This window comes from Saccopteryx bilineata, chromosome 8 (genome assembly GCF_036850765.1).
Source record: "Saccopteryx bilineata isolate mSacBil1 chromosome 8, mSacBil1_pri_phased_curated, whole genome shotgun sequence".
NCBI classification, from domain to species: Eukaryota; Metazoa; Chordata; class Mammalia; order Chiroptera; family Emballonuridae; genus Saccopteryx; species Saccopteryx bilineata.
This window is the reverse complement of record NC_089497.1, coordinates 1,433,520-1,447,139: the sequence shown is the minus strand read 5'-3', so window position 1 is coordinate 1,447,139 and position 13,620 is coordinate 1,433,520. Positions and strand designations below refer to the sequence as shown.

General features: G+C 52.1%; 1 protein-coding gene across 2 annotated transcripts in view; it reads right to left on the bottom strand.

Moving 5' to 3' along the window:
- PLS1 (plastin 1) overlaps positions 1-13,620 on the bottom strand; it is a 114,035-nt gene that overhangs the window by 69,448 nt on the left and 30,967 nt on the right. The gene's annotated exons all lie outside the window — the stretch shown is intronic.

Genomic DNA, 13,620 nt, shown 5'->3' with positions numbered 1-13,620 from the left:
CTTCTCCACTCAGTTAGGTCAAGAGCTCCCTTCCTCTGCACCTCAGAAGACAAGGGACACTCTCAGTGCAAGCCATATTCTCGAAGGAGGAACTGTCTGTGACTTCCAAGACTTCTTGGGTTTGTCTATGTCCCTTTTACCCACTGACAATGAAAACATTTACTCTCCTTGGTATTTGTTCCAGTTAATGTAACTCGATTAACTCCAGGCCCTGGAAGGTTGGCTCAACGGTAGAGCATTGGCCCGGCATGTGAATGTCCTGAGTTCGATTCCCGGTTAGGACACACAGGAGAAGCGCCCATCTGCTTCTCCCTCCCTCCCCCTCCCCCTCTCACATCTCTCTCTCTCTCTTCCCCATCTGCAGTCATGGCTCCATTGGAGCAAGTTGGCCCCGGACGCTGAGGATGGCTCCATGGCCTCTGCCTCAGGTACTAAGAAGAGCTCAGTTGCTGAGCAACAGAGCGAAGCCCCAAAATGAGCAGAGCATCGCCCCCTAGTGGGCTTGCCGGGTGGATCCCAGTTGGGGCGCCTACGGGAGTCTGTCTCTGCCTCCCTTCCTCTCACTGAATTTAAAAAAACCCCACAACTGACTCTGACAATATTCTCCCCAGAAAAGGAACACACTGAGAAGGGCGCTGGGGGGTGGCTGAAAGACTCCAGGGAGCCTGACACGCAGGCTCTGGAAGCACAGGTGCCAGGCAGCTGCAAGGGGCCCCCCAGGGGAAACTGGGACGTGCCACTTGGAAGGACGGTTTCCCGCTGCCTCGGCCACCCCCACCTGTGACTGACAGTCTCATTCCCAGGACGCCAGCCGCATGGACAGAGCTCGGGCCCCGTGCCCATCTCTGTGGTCAGGGGAATCCTACGAGGACAGGACCCGCAGCCGTAGAGAATCCTCGTCCTAGGTTCATCGCCTCCTGCATGGCGCCTGTGGTCGCAGGGAGCAAAGCTAAGAGTTTAAATCTTGACTGCCGGGTAAATGCAGAGCACGTCTTCCTAACGGTCTTCTTCTGACTGGCACCTGTTTCTCCCAGTCAAAGCTCCTGAAACAAGACTCATAAGTCTCCCCCAAACTCTCCATCCCCCCAAAAAAAAACCACAGAACACAGCTCCCAGGCCCCATGGCAGTCCAGAGAAGGCAAGAAAGACCCCCCCCCAACACACACACACACACACACACACACACACACGCACACACCCTCTTTAGCAATAATACACATTCGTGGGCACTCACCACAGACCGAGTCCTGCTCTACATGGTATCTACCGTCTCTCCTCATCTTCACTGTGGGACAAGGCCGGTAATATTACTGTTCCCATTTTACAGTAAGGAAGTTGAGGCCACAGGCTTCACAATCCCTGGGAGGGCTGGATCCACTCCCCGGGGCGTCTGCGGAGCCCAGCCCCTCAGTTACACATCGCCTTCATAGCAGGGTCTCCACACGTCCCCTCCCATCTCGGTCTCTCAGGTTACACAGGCTGCCACCACCTCCCGACCAGAGCTGCCCTACCACCTGAATCTCCAAGGTGGGACAGTCAGTGCAGCCTATTATGTAGTCACAGGATATTATGGAGAGAACGGTCCCGACCGTGACTAAGTGTAATGCCAAGGATCTCATTCGGAATGAGCAGCCCAACACTTCCAGCCAAGAATTTCTATGTAAGTGATTCACAGCAACAGAGCCGTCCTGGTCCACCTGAGTCCTGGTCCACCTGGGTCCTGATCCACCTGAGTCCTGGTCCACCTGGGTCCTGGTCCACCTGGGTCCTGGCCCACCTGGGTCCTGGTCCACCTGAGTCCTGGTCCACCTGGGTCCTGATCCACTTGGGTCCTGATCCACCTGAGTCCTGGTCCACCTGGGTCCTGGTCTACCTGGGTCCTGGCCCACCTGGGTCCTGGCCCACCTGGGTCCTGGCCCACCTGAGTCCTGGTCCACCTGGGTCCTGATCCACTTGGGTCCTGATCCACCTGAGTCCTGGTCCACCTGGGTCCTGGTCCACCTGAGTCCTGATCCACCTGAGTCCTGGTCCACCTGAGTCCTGGTCCACTTGGGTCCTGATCCACCTGAGTCCTGGTCCACCTGGGTACTGGTCCACCTGAGTCCTGGTCCACCTGAGTCCTGGTCCACCTGAGTCTGGTCCACCTGGGTCCTGATCCACCTGAGTCCTGGTCCACCTGGGTCCTGGTCCACCTGGGTCCTGGTCCACCTGGGTCCTGGTCCACCTGAGTCCTGGTCCACCTGGGTCCTGGTCCACCTGAGTCCTGGTCCACCTGGGTCCTGATCCACTTGGGTCCTGATCCACCTGAGTCCTGGTCCACCTGGGTACTGGTCCACCTGAGTCCTGGTCCACCTGAGTCTGGTCCACCTGGGTCCTGATCCACCTGAGTCCTGGTCCACCTGGGTCCTGGTCCACCTGAGTCCTGGTCCACCTGGGTCCTGGTCCACCTGGGTCCTGATCCACCTGAGTCCTGGTCCACCTGAGTCCTGGTCCACCTGGGTCCTGATCCACCTGAGTCCTGGTCCACCTGGGTCCTGGTCCACCTGAGTCCTGGTCCACCTGGGTCCTGGTCCACCTGAGTCCTGGTCCACCTGGGTCCTGGTCCACCTGAGTGCTGGTCCACCTGGGTCCTGGTCCACCTGGGTCCTGGTCCACCTGAGTCCTGGTCCACCTGAGTCCTGATCCACTTGGGTCCTGGTCCACCTGAGTCCTGGTCCACCTGAGTCCTGGTCCACCTGGGTCCTGATCCACCTGAGTCCTGGTCCACCTGAGTCCTGATCCACCTGAGTCTGGTCCACCTGGGTCCTGATCCACCTGAGTCCTGGTCCACCTGGGTCCTGGTCCACCTGAGTCCTGGTCCACCTGAGTCCTGGTCCACCTGAGTCCTGATCCACCTGAGTCCTGGTCCACCTGGGTCCTGATCCACCTGAGTCCTGATCCACCTGAGTCCTGGTCCACCTGGGTCCTGATCCACCTGGGTCCTGGTCCACCTGAGTCCTGGTCCACCTGGGTCCTGATCCACCTGAGTCCTGGTCCACCTGAGTCCTGATCCACCTGAGTCCTGGTCCACCTGGGTCCTGATCCACCTGGGTCCTGATCCACCTGAGTCCTGATCCACCTGAGTCCTGGTCCACCTGAGTCCTGATCCACCTGGGTCCTGATCCACCTGAGTCCTGGTCCACCTGGGTACTGGTCCACCTGAGTCCTGGTCCACCTGAGTCTGGTCCACCTGGGTCCTGATCCACCTGAGTCCTGGTCCACCTGGGTCCTGGTCCACCTGAGTCCTGGTCCACCTGGGTCCTGATCCACCTGGGTCCTGGTCCACCTGGGTCCTGATCCACCTGGGTCCTGGTCCACCTGAGTCCTGGTCCACCTGGGTCCTGGTCCACCTGGGTCCTGATCCACCTGAGTCCTGGTCCACCTGGGTCCTGATCCACCTGGGTCCTGATCCACCTGGGTCCTGATCCACCTGAGTCCTGGTCCACCTGAGTCCTGATCCACCTGAGTCCTGGTCCACCTGGGTCCTGATCCACCTGGGTCCTGATCCACCTGAGTCCTGGTCCACCTGAGTCCTGATCCACCTGAGTCCTGGTCCACCTGAGTCCTGGTCCACTTGGGTCCTGATCCACCTGAGTCCTGGTCCACCTGGGTACTGGTCCACCTGAGTCCTGGTCCACCTGAGTCCTGGTCCACCTGAGTCCTGGTCCACCTGGGTCCTGGTCCACCTGAGTCCTGGTCCACCTGGGTCCTGGTCCACCTGAGTCCTGGTCCACCTGGGTCCTGATCCACTTGGGTCCTGATCCACCTGAGTCCTGGTCCACCTGGGTACTGGTCCACCTGAGTCCTGGTCCACCTGAGTCTGGTCCACCTGGGTCCTGATCCACCTGAGTCCTGGTCCACCTGGGTCCTGGTCCACCTGAGTCCTGGTCCACCTGGGTCCTGGTCCACCTGGGTCCTGATCCACCTGAGTCCTGGTCCACCTGAGTCCTGGTCCACCTGGGTCCTGATCCACCTGAGTCCTGGTCCACCTGGGTCCTGGTCCACCTGAGTCCTGGTCCACCTGGGTCCTGGTCCACCTGAGTCCTGGTCCACCTGGGTCCTGGTCCACCTGAGTGCTGGTCCACCTGGGTCCTGGTCCACCTGGGTCCTGGTCCACCTGAGTCCTGGTCCACCTGAGTCCTGATCCACTTGGGTCCTGGTCCACCTGAGTCCTGGTCCACCTGAGTCCTGGTCCACCTGGGTCCTGATCCACCTGAGTCCTGGTCCACCTGAGTCCTGATCCACCTGAGTCTGGTCCACCTGGGTCCTGATCCACCTGAGTCCTGGTCCACCTGGGTCCTGGTCCACCTGGGTCCTGGTCCACCTGAGTCCTGGTCCACCTGAGTCCTGATCCACCTGAGTCCTGGTCCACCTGGGTCCTGATCCACCTGAGTCCTGATCCACCTGAGTCCTGGTCCACCTGGGTCCTGATCCACCTGGGTCCTGGTCCACCTGAGTCCTGGTCCACCTGGGTCCTGATCCACCTGAGTCCTGGTCCACCTGAGTCCTGATCCACCTGAGTCCTGGTCCACCTGGGTCCTGATCCACCTGGGTCCTGATCCACCTGAGTCCTGATCCACCTGAGTCCTGGTCCACCTGAGTCCTGATCCACCTGGGTCCTGATCCACCTGAGTCCTGGTCCACCTGGGTACTGGTCCACCTGAGTCCTGGTCCACCTGAGTCTGGTCCACCTGGGTCCTGATCCACCTGAGTCCTGGTCCACCTGGGTCCTGGTCCACCTGGGTCCTGATCCACCTGGGTCCTGGTCCACCTGGGTCCTGATCCACCTGGGTCCTGGTCCACCTGAGTCCTGGTCCACCTGGGTCCTGGTCCACCTGGGTCCTGATCCACCTGAGTCCTGGTCCACCTGGGTCCTGATCCACCTGGGTCCTGATCCACCTGAGTCCTGATCCACCTGAGTCCTGGTCCACCTGAGTCCTGATCCACCTGAGTCCTGGTCCACCTGGGTCCTGATCCACCTGGGTCCTGATCCACCTGAGTCCTGGTCCACCTGAGTCCTGATCCACCTGAGTCCTGGTCCACCTGAGTCCTGGTCCACTTGGGTCCTGATCCACCTGAGTCCTGGTCCACCTGGGTACTGGTCCACCTGAGTCCTGGTCCACCTGAGTCCTGGTCCACCTGAGTCTGGTCCACCTGGGTCCTGATCCACCTGAGTCCTGGTCCACCTGGGTCCTGGTCCACCTGAGTCCTGGTCCACCTGGGTCCTGGTCCACCTGAGTCCTGGTCCACCTGGGTCCTGGTCCACCTGAGTCCTGGTCCACCTGGGTCCTGATCCACTTGGGTCCTGATCCACCTGAGTCCTGGTCCACCTGGGTCCTGGTCCACCTGAGTCCTGGTCCACCTGAGTCCTGGTCCACCTGGGTCCTGGTCCACCTGAGTCCTGGTCCACCTGAGTCCTGGTCCACCTGAGTGCTGGTCCACCTGAGTCCTGGTCCACCTGGGTCCTGGTCCACCTGAGTCCTGGTCCACCTGAGTCCTGGTCCACCTGGGTCCTGGTCCACCTGAGTCCTGGTCCACCTGGGTCCTGGTCCACCTGAGCAGCGGATTCCTCCCCAGCCTGTTTCCTTGTCAGGGTCTGAACTTGACCCTCCGAAACCCACGTCAGTCTAAACTGGAAGTTTTTCGGGTTTTTTACACACGTATACATCAAAACACTGTTTTCAAGAGCTGAGACTGTGTGGTACTTTATTTAGGGACCTGAAGAATCCATCCCTGACCCTCATTATCAATCGGAAAAAGGAAGGAATTTTCACATATGTGTCTTTTCACTTAGAAAAAAATCAAAGGGGAAACAGGACGTGTAAAAATGGGAACAGGAGGTGTCTTGGGAGCGAGGCTGGTGGGACTGCGGACGATTTTTTTTCTCTAGATAGCTGCACAATTTTCACAAAGACTCTAAATATGTTAATTTTATAATAGACAGGAGATGAAGACGAGGAAAAGAGGGAAGAGGCACAGTGACTAGTTCCTGCCTGACAGAAAGAATTTTGGTAAAAAGAAAGGGGTAAACCTTATGTCCTACTAGAATAAATCCACGGTGATGTCTCACGAAACGCCCTACAACCCAGACACATTGTCAAAAACCAATGGCCAGGGCTGTTATTTTTCTGGCATTTTATGGCTTCTCATCTCTGACACACTACGTGTATAATCACATCCATTTATTTCCCTTCCCTGGGCTATAAAACTCTGCTGGGTAATTTTAATCAACATCTTACATCACTTCCAATTTTTTTTAATTTTTTTCTTTTTTCTTCTTTTCTAAATGTGAGGAAGAGAGATAAGAGAGACAGACTCTCGCCTGCGCCCCCACCGGGATCCACTCTGCAAAGCCCCGTCCGGAGCTGATGCTCTGCCTAGCTGGGGCCATGCTCAAAACCGAGCTATTTTTTTAGTGTCTGAGGCAGAAGCCTCCACAGAGCCATCCTCAGCACCCAGGGCCAAAGTGCTGGAACCAATGGAGCCATGGCTATGGGAAGAGAAAAGAGAGAGAGAAGGAGGAAGGGGGGCGAAGCAGATGGTTGCTTTTCCTGTGTACCCTGACTGGAAATCGAACCCAGGACATCCACACGCCTGGCCGACACGCTACTACTTACTGAACCAAACGGCCAGGGCCTTGCCTCATTTTCAATGACTGGTCCACAGCAGACGTGGTTGTTCTAGGCTTCCCTGCACACTGGAAACACATGTAGAATCACTGACACAAAATGACCTTTCAATTAAGTCAATACTTCACGATGGCTCAGTGTTCAGCACTATTTATGTTAACCATCACAGGAGCTGATATAGAAGACATACTGGATTTAGTTTCTGTACTCAAAACATTTGTTTTTTTTTAAAGATTTTATTTATTAATTTTAGGGGGGGGAGAGAGAGAGAGAGAGAGAGAGAGAGGGAGAGAAGGAGGGTGGGAAACATCAGCTCGTCGTAGTTGCTTCTACTGGGCAACCTGACTGGGCAAACCCAGGGTTTTGAACCAGTGGCCTCAGCGCTCCTGGTCAATGCTTTATCCACTGCACCACCACAGGCCAGGCTACTCAAACCGTTTAAATTCATTCATTTATTCATTCAGGAGAGCATCCAGATTTCTTTTTGGAGAGCGGGGTTAGTGACAAATATTTTTTACTGACTCTATTGGAGTAACATTAGTTACTAAAATTACATAGCTTTCGGGTGCACAATTCTATAATACATCACCTGTATATGGTTTTGTGTGTTCCCCACCCCAAGTCAAGCCTCCTTCCGTCACCTACCTGGCTCGGGCATTCCAGGGGCCATAAGGGACATAAATAGAAATTTAAATAGCAATGTTTGTATTGTGTATGTGACCAATAACGTTCAGCAGAAAAATGTTAGGAGATGTTCAAAATGATAAGATAATTTTTAAAGGGTCACACAGTTGCTGGTGTGGCCCAGACACAAAGAACAGAACGTGTTTAAGGGACACATGGTGATAGAAAGGGACAGCGTGGCATCTCAGGTATGACGAGAGGAGCCTACCGAAGAGTAACTTTCTGTGGTACAATTCCCCCCCTTCCCGCACCCACCACCGTTCCACCACGAAACCAACTGGATCTGAAGGGGACTCGGGCACTTCGTGAAGTGGACACCACCAGGACCACAGGCCAGGCAGGAAATCGGAGACCTGAGCAGATGTCTGCCGGGAGGGACGGCCACATCCAGGGACCAGACGAGGGTGTTAGGGAAACAAACCCCTCAGCTCATACACCTCATAGCCATGCCGTGACGCTGATCATGAAAATACCACCCAGGGAAGACGGCCGGGTTCAGCCTGCAGTGACTGAGTTTTACCCCGTGAGGACTGGAGCAGCCTTCCCCGACTTGGGTACTCCTGACAGAAACGACACTGTCACAGGAAAATAAAGATGTTTCTCACACACCTCAATTCTGACGCCTAAGGATTTCTCCTTGCTACAGGGGCTTCAACAAATCAAATGCACTCAAGACGGCAAGCCATCTCATTCCGAAATGAGCTGCAGAGACACGGAAGTCATGGCTCGTGTTTGACTGACACCACCCCCAGGCAGTCTGGGTGAGGGAGGCGTGTTTGTGCCAACGCTGAAACAATCACTACTGGCCCTGGGTTCCAAAGGCAGCTTCACCGACCAGCTCCGTGGACTCACCCAAGAAAGTGGCCCAGCCCTCCTCCTCAGCCTTTTTCTTGTATGAAAACACAATCAGGCAAGGGGCCTAAACACATCTTAAAACTATCAAAAGGGGCCCTGGTGGGTTTGGCTCAGGGGGAGAACATCGACCCAGTGTGTGGATGTTCCAGGTTCGATTCCCGGTCAGAGCACACAAGAAGCAACCATCTGCTTCTCCTTCCCTCTTCTCTCTCTCTTCTCCTCGCAAAGCCATGGGTCCATTGGTTTGAGTGCACTGGCCCCAGGCACTGAGGATGGCTCTGTGAAATTCCAGCCTCAGGTGCTAAAAATAGCTCTGTTGCGAGCATCGACCCCAGACATGGGTTTCCAGATGGATCCTGGTCAGGGCACATGCGGGAGTCTGTCTCTCTATCTCCTCTCCTCTCAACTTGGAAAATAATAATTAAAAAAATAGTAACAGCACCAGTCTTCGTAATAATCAACACTGCAGAGAGCTGAAAACATACAAAAATGAGGAACTGTGCCAGAGACAAAAGGAATCGGCAGCTCTTGTTTGCACACTGCTCTCCAAACTGGTCCACCTGGAAGAGGTGATGACCTGCGTCCCCTGCACCCCGAAGTTGTACCGCTGGGGATTGATCCAGGAGAAACTTCAACACAAATAGAGGGGATTGGCAAAACCGGGTTTACACCTGTCCTTATAAAAAATGGAATCATCAATCAATAATAACACGAGAATAAACTTCCACATACTCACAGCTGTAAACCTACTTTTGCTTACCCCATGTATGCCAAAATACAGGTCAAAAGCACAGCACTGTTTACAGGATCAAAAGTTTGTACACCACCTTCATGCCTGATATCAGAAAACTAGATAATTGTAGAATATATTGCATTTCGTGAAGCACTGCACAACAGTTCAGGTGAAGAAGATCATCTGTACGGATGTGAGAAAATCTTGGAAAGGGGTTAAATGGCAACGATGTGCAGCAGGTATCATTTGTAAACATTTCAACCCATTAAAATAGTTCTCCATGCCTGACCAGGAGGTGGCGCAGCGGATAGAGCGTCGGCCTGGGACGCTGAGGACCTAGGTTCGAAACCCTGAGGTTGCTGGCTTGAGTCAGGGGTCACTGGCTCGACTGGAGCTCCCCAAGTCAAGGCACATATGAGAAAGCAATCAGTGAATAACTAAGGTGCTGCAACTATGAGTTGACGCTTCTCATCTCTCTCCCTTTCTGTCTGTCCCTGTCTCTCTCTCTCTCTCACTGAAATGAATAAAATAAAATAGTTCTCTGTTATTAATGGAAATTTTCATGGAAAATACAGAGATGGATGGGAAGAATAATTAACATGTGCCAACCTCAAGACTGTTGGCGGGGGGGGGGGGGTGGGGGGGAGGCCGGCAAGATCTCCAGGGTCTTATTCCTCACAGAAAATAAAGAGCTGATATACAAAATAAAAGGCAAATTGCTGACATTTCTTCAAGCTAGAGAGAGAAAAATAGGAGTCTATATTACATTATTCCTTTTCACATTTCATTATTTTATAATTAAAAATACGATAGGAAGTTGAAACAGAAGCATAGTGCATTAGGGCACATCCCACAACTGCATACAGTGGTCCTTCTTTCCACAATATGTTTTACTTAACCGTCCTCTTTACCTGGTTTTAAAAAAATATATAGGTGAAAACCTATTTCTAAAGCAAATGACGTAGTCACTCCCCTAAGTTAACATTTCAATTTGGGAACGCACAGGAAAAGCTTAGATGTGTGTCGGAATCTGTTTTTAGGCTTAAATAAAAAGCACCCGGAGTGAAAGGCTCCAGCGTGAACCGGGGTGGATGCAGCAGACCAGCCTAGACGCGCCTGCACAAACATGGAACGGACAGCACAACCTTCTGTACGGGTGATGTGAACCGATGGGCAACACACTTTATTTTTAACCCTGAGAACCACTCCTAAATGGAGAAAGAAAAGCTACTGTTACTAGTAAAGAAACTCCAGCTCAGGAAGGCTGAGTAACTTGCCCCACACCAACCACCCAGCTGGTACGTGCTTGAGTCATATAATTAAAACCACAGAGTCAAGGTCCACATTTTCCCTCCTCCATAAAAGGGGAGGTTCCGGAAAGCACTCTGGACCTGCCACACACAACTGCCTTGACTCTGCCCGACTCCTACAGTCTTAGAAAATTTTGCTGTAGTTCACTTCAGAATCTGAAAATAGCATTCATGAGCTGATACAATGTTTCTGTGTGTGTGTATGTGTTTTAATGCGATGGATTTCCCCTTTAAGTCTGTTTATTCAGTTAGGATAAGCGTCTCCAGGCAAATTTGCTAGAGGTTTTACCTTTAGTTAATAATAATGGGCCCTGGCTGGTTGGCTCAGTGGATAGAGTATCAGCCTATCCACTGTGGATGTCCTGGGTTTGATCCCCAGGTCAGGGCACACAGGAGAAATGATCATCTGCTTCTCTCCCCTCTCCCTCTTTTCTCTCTCTTCCCCTCCCACAGCCAGTGGCTCCATTAGTTCAAGTGTCAGCCCAGGCACTGAGAATAGCTCAGTTGATTCGAGCATTGGCCCTAGATGGGAGTTGCCAGGTGTATCTCAGTTGGGGCTGGGGTGTATGCGGGAGTCTATCTCCCCTCATCTCACTTAAAAAAAAAAAGCATATCCTAATATGTCACTCATATTTCTAAAAATTATTCCTTTTAGAAAGGACTTCCAAGAAGTGACAGTCACTTACTTATAAGGATAAGTTAACATGCAATGTAGCAATATATATTAAAAATAAATGGGGTAAAAATTCAGAATACAACCTTAGAAGTCATCTGGTCCAATCCCCTCTATTTACAGCTGAGAAAAGTGAGGCCACACCTATGGACCCAGAAGACAACAGTCACCAAGAACAACCATCTCCACCGGAGGGCAGAAGTAAATATTGGGGGGGGGGGGGGGAATATATTAGGGAATGAAACTAGACTTATAAATATCTAACATATGTATCTTCAGGAGTAGCCTTCTTACTTGGTCCTGTGGACAAAGGATTCCATGACACAAACAGCTCAAGGGGACCCTCCAAGAGAGAAGCAGCACGTGCCACAAAGCACAGGCTGGACAGTGGACCCTCATGCCTTTGATCATGACCAGCATCTGACAGCCTGCAGTTTATATGCACACCTACCTGGTGAGTAGATTAATAGATGACATCATTGAGCTGATATCCAACCTATCTTCACCAAATGGGCAAGCAGCTTTCAGAGATGCCTGCCAAGAAACTGCGTACGGAAAACATACTACAAGTACAAGAAAACGGGTAGCTCAGTTGGTTACAGCATCCTCCCAATGTGCCAAGGTTATGGGTTCGATCCCAGGTCAGGGCACATACAAGCATCCACCAACGAATGCGTAAGTCAGTGGAACAACAGATTGATGTTGCTCTCTCTCTCTCTTCCTCTCTAAAATCAATCAATAAATTCAAGAATAAAAATTTAAACCAGGCAACTGTGACCAAGTTGGACATACAATTCAAAATGATCAAGACAATCAAATTACAGCCTTACATTGTGACAGACAATAAACAGAGCCCTGGGCGGACACTGTCCCGTGAAATGTTACATAAGGGTATTATGAAATCCTAGCGAACAGCGCATTTTTTGCTAGTTAAATAGAGTGTCTTTTCTATCCTGCGAGACTGAGAATTGGGTTGGAAACATGGGGGGGGGGGGAGAAGAACAGTGAAGGAACCCTTAAACCATCAATCCCAGTAGAAGGATGTAATCAGAAAGGTCAATAAACTTGAATAACTCTCAAAGCAACTCAAGCCCAGACATACAGCAACGGGAGATCCAAGTCAGCACTTGGAAGAAAAAAAAAGCAAGGATAAGTTGTGCTTTTCAGCGCACCCCTGCCCAGGGCCACTCCCCCGGGCCGTGGTCCTGAGGGGGTCCTCAGCAACGGGGGTCTTCTACAGCCCTGTGACCCTCGCGGTCAGCATGACCGCATACTTTCTTAACGGCTGGAAAAGGCCACGCCATTAGTAGCATTTGTAGCTATGCAAAGTAACACAATAAGGGTAATCAAATATCATGCTTTGGCCAGTAAACTGATCCAAACTGGGGATCATAAAGGAATGCTACGCCCGCCCCGTCCTCTGGGAGAACACAATTGAGCGTTCAGGCTGGTTCGTTAGCGCCAGGACCGGCACCCGCCTGGCCTTTGTTGGAGTCTGGACATGATACAGGAAGGGGAATTCTGATTCCTGAGAGAGTCACAAAGGGTTGGCTTCTTTTTTTTCTCTCTCTCTCTCTTTTAAAGAACGACGTGAAACTCATCCACGGCACTCACTTTCCGGAGCTCACCGGTCTTGATGTGTCCGCTTCTCTGAGAAGCACCCCAGTGCCACCCTCTATTCTGACTCCCCTAAATAAAGCCGGGCAGGTAGAGAACGTCTTCACCTTGGACTTCCGTCTGAGAGCTCGGGTCCCAGACAGAGGGGAACTTGCATTTAAAAAAGAGCCGGCCCTTTTCTTTTTAAGAAAACTCAAAAGAAGAGTGTATTTCACTCTTTGGCATAAAGAACCTATGCAAATGACCAGCGGTGTCGGTGACCAGGTTTCCTGGGCATGCATCATTTAAGACCTTCTCAGCTTCCCGGGGCGGGGAACTGCTCCTTTTCTGCTTTTACTAAGAAAAGAGCTTCAAGGGAGACGGGCTTTGCGGCAGCTTTCCGGAGCAAGGACAGATGGCGGCTGGGGGTCAACTTCAGAAGCGGGGATGAACGCTCAGCGCGGGAGGGCTTATCTGTACACTATTCCGGAGGAAACTTTCTCTGGGAAGTCTGCAGCCTCGCCTTCAATTCAATAAAACCAGCGACTACAGCTCTGCTCGGGAGCCAGAAGAGCCCAAACCAGAGCCATGTGCATTCTGGTTCTTAACAACCGGGAAGAGAAAGCCTTCATTCCACGCAGACCTCCTCTGCAGACTTCAGACGCCTGCATACCGTCTCCCCACACCCCTTGCAAGGTGACAGTCCTTGTCACCCTCTGTCTTATACACCAGTGGGACCCTTTAGGAAAAAAACAAAAACAGGAGTTTTGCTTTTCCATGATTAAATGGCAGACTAGAAGAGAGCCATTTGGTCGGACTGTAACAATCAGGCTCTGGAGCAATAATTACCCATGCCCCATACATTACATTCTAGCCGGCACAGAGAGAGTACGTTCAGTCACATCTGTGTTTTCCTAAGGCTTTTTACACACTTCTAAATGGAAGATCGAAGCTCAATCAAAAACTGTACATGAACATTCTTTTTTTTTATCCAACCCCGAATAAACCAAAACAGTCCTTGTCGTACCTAACAAGTGCTGCGTTAAGGAAGCTGTCTTCAAATCAGAAAAAACGACAGAGAGAGTTAAGGATTATATGATC